Source organism: Limulus polyphemus, unplaced genomic scaffold (assembly GCF_000517525.1).
Source record: "Limulus polyphemus unplaced genomic scaffold, Limulus_polyphemus-2.1.2 Scaffold7904, whole genome shotgun sequence".
Lineage (NCBI taxonomy): Eukaryota > Metazoa > Arthropoda > Merostomata > Xiphosura > Limulidae > Limulus > Limulus polyphemus.
Window position 1 is genome coordinate 10,115 of NW_013673514.1, and position 3,770 is coordinate 13,884.

Here is a 3,770-nt window from a genome sequence, read left to right on the forward strand (position 1 = left end):
TTAGGATCATCTAACTACACTGAAATTACTAGAGAAATACAAGCATGACTAGACCAACTGTACATTTAGGTCGTTTTATTAATTATAGTATATTTATTTATATATATATATATATATATATAATATGTGTGTGTGTGTGTGTGTGCAATTAATATCATTTATATAGTAGATAAAGTATCTGGCATTATTTTTCATTATTGGTGATCATACAATGAAATTACATGTAAACTAAGCTAGTAAAATCAACCAGTTACTTGACTTATGACCAATAAGTTTAACAGTTATATTGATGATGCACTGAAATGTTAGTGAAAAGATATGCAACTAATGTCTGGTCCTTTGTAATTGTATTACTTTTCTAATGATTAACCAGCTGAGTATAATACCCATCTTCTGTTAGTGTGTAGTTTAAAAATATGGGCTGTGATTGCTTTAATTTGTGCACTGCTGAAAGCATTTGTGATGTTAAAATATGTGGTTTTGTTCATTATACTTTATGAAAGATTCAAATTTTACATATATCTTGTTGGAAATAAATAAAACTGAGAACTACAGAGAATCTTGCAAGTTATATTATTAGGTTTGCTCAACATTTTGTCTTTGTCTTCATCAGTAGTGTACAATTTCTGTAATGAACTCTGTCATTCAAATAAAAAATTTTTAAAGTTTTGAAGATAAAACCTAACATAAAACATCATTTTAGTGTTCAAATATCAATGTAACAGTAGAATTAGGAATATGGAACCTTCTAGTCAAGGTTTTCTTTGACTTTATTTCATATAAATTAATGGAACATCTACTAAAATACTATAATTTAACTGAAGATCAGTTTGAAAGTAACCTTGCAAAATTATCAGGAGTTCACAATTGTTTGTTTTTTATTTATACTTGTGTACTATGCTCCAATCAGCATTACATAAACTAAAAATTGTAAATATATCTTTTTTAACCTATAATAGAAAATCTACTAATACATTATTACATACAGTTGTAGTCAACTAAAGAAACACAGTATAAATTTGACATCTTTAATTGAAAAGAGCAAGTGTACTTATACTATTCTTATGAGATGGCTGAATAAAAATTACAAAGTACAGGATACTGGTTGAGTTAAACTGTAAGTCTGTCATTTGGAAGGTTTTAAAAGAGAAATATGAAATATGTTTATTCAGAAAGAAGTAAATAAAAAGAAAAAGTTGGTAATATAAAGTAAATGAATTACTAAAATAAAAACTGTTGAAAATTTACAAACCCTAAAATGAGTTTTTCAGTATTTGACATTCAGGTTTATGACTATGAAACAGGAACAACAGTAATAATGTGTAACATCTGAATAACTTTAAGGATGAATTACTGCATGTTGCATTGATTAAATACACATTGACTCCAGTTGATTGTGGATGAGTGGCTAGCTATTTAAAAATCTCCATACAAATCAGTCTAAAAGCTGGACCTAGCTGTGAAACTAGATATGTGTAGTGTATGAATGTATTTTATAAAAATTTGTGTACCTGTAAATATAAAAAAAGATCAAGATGACAGAAGACAAATTTCACTTACTAAAACAACCAGCTAAAACATCAAAATCAAATCAAATGTAACTATACTTGAAATGTTTAGATGAATTTAAACCAACAGTTAAGCACACATTACCAGGCAGGTCATTCCACAAGTATAATGTCTAACAGAGAAATAGATTGACTGAAAAGCAAGTATGCATCTAGGCTTCCAGACTTAAGCCTATTACCCTACTATTTTTAGTTATTTTCCCACAAATCAAACAAACCACCTAGAAGAAGATTATTTAAACCTATATGAATTATAAATACATTGACATCAAGTCTGTTGTATTTCTCCTACATCAGAGAAAACAAACACCATCTTTAAGCCCCTCTTAAACCAAGTATAACTCTTATAACCTGTTTTTAAACTTTGTTTAGTAAATTAATATTGTTCCTGTAGTAAAGAGACAAAACTGCACACAATAATCTAAGTAAGGTATCATTAGTGTTTTTTTACAGGTTATAATAACTTTGTTCTTAAGTCTCATTTTGAGTTTACTTACTGATTATAAGTCTTATTTTATTACAAGTTGCAGCTTGTACAGTAAGGAATAATATTTTCTAAACAGGTATGACATTTTGATCACTGATGTGATCATTCTCAAGTTCACAAGTTTAAAATTTGGGTACTTGAGAATGATTGTACCAGTAATCAAAATGTAATACATGTTTTAAAAATATTCTTCCTTACTGTAAAAGCTGTAACTTGTAATAAAAACAAAACATGTTTTTAGTTTTGAAATTCTTGTAGATAGATCCCAGAACAGTATTTCACCCCCTTTTTTTTTAACCATCACAACTAAACTGCTGAAAGCTTCAGTCTTTTATTAGTAGTCATAAATAAGTCATACTCATTTTCAATATTCCTCTTATAGAAGAGGTAAATCTTTTTAAAAGTTTCATATTCCTGTTTCATTACTTTAGACTTCTCAATATTAGCATCATTAGCAAACTTATAAATATTTATTTTCATGGAGCTAATCAAATAATTGACGCAAATAATGAACTACACATTTTACAACAAGATTCTGGATAACTACATTCTCCAGTTTAGAAAAAATGTCAATTAACCACTGTTTTACTACTAAACCAATTTTCAATTCAATATTTTTATCAATTCTAATTTTCATGTGTGACAGCAGATGAAGGTTTCCTATTCAAGACAAAAATATAAAACCCTATAACCCAGTTATTTTCAAAAGGTGGATTTTTCTTTATTGGGGAGTAAACTGGTCCACCTTTTGAAAGTGCTCAGTTATAGGAGTTTGTATTTTTGTCTTAAATTGTTTGTTGTTTTAAATCTGTGTGTTTTCCTAATATTATGAAAGATTTGTATTCATATAGTTGGGACTGAAGTTTGAAAATCATATGTTCTGTTTGTTTTCATAGTGAGACTACAGTCAAGAAACTTGTTTAAAGTAAAAGCTACAAACTCATTTCCATTATTTAGTGTTTTAATAAATGTCTAATTATAGAGATTTTCTTAAGCCTATTCATTAGTTAGAAGCTGACTTGTACAAAGGTTTCTGTTTTTGAAAAAAAAACAATGTCTGTGTATTCAAAGTAAAAATTAAATTTATAGCTTGGAATTTATAGACCAAATAATGAAAAAATTATACAACAAAATGTACTACTTTTAACCTAAACTTTATATTTTTCTTGAAAAAAAGATTCAAATTGTTTAGAACAAATTTATTAGACAAAGTTCAAATGGATGATAACAGGCTGATTGTATAGAATAATTGCACAAGAGACTTAGTGTTGGTATTGCCTCAGAAGTACACATGTGAAAAGCCTTACTAAGGTGTTTAACGGGATAATAGTGTAGGAATACCACTCACTAGTTCTAAAAACTGAAATATATTGATTGCAAATGTCAAACTTCAGAAGTGGAAGATTAGTATATAGAAAGACTATGAAACTATGATGCTCTGTATGATGATATTTTAACAGATTTAGAGGCAGGTTCTCAAACCTCACTTACATCTAAACTTTTGATAAGAAAGAAGTTATAAGTTTACTCTTTAAATGCAAGAAATTATTGAATTTTTTTCTGTTTTCCTTAAGATAGTCTATTAATACATATAAATCATAAATTCACAGCTACTCAGATATTGTAGAATTTGTAACAATGAACAGTTCGTAATTTCCAACATTAATATATTAGTGAATAAATAGATTTTTAATGGATTTAATAAGATAACTTTA

At 27.6% G+C, this 3,770-nt stretch overlaps 1 protein-coding gene across 1 annotated transcript in view; it reads left to right on the top strand.

Moving 5' to 3' along the window:
* Positions 1-3,770, top strand: part of LOC106474956 (carcinine transporter-like) — a 30,247-nt gene that overhangs the window by 9,706 nt on the left and 16,771 nt on the right. The window lies entirely within an intron of this gene.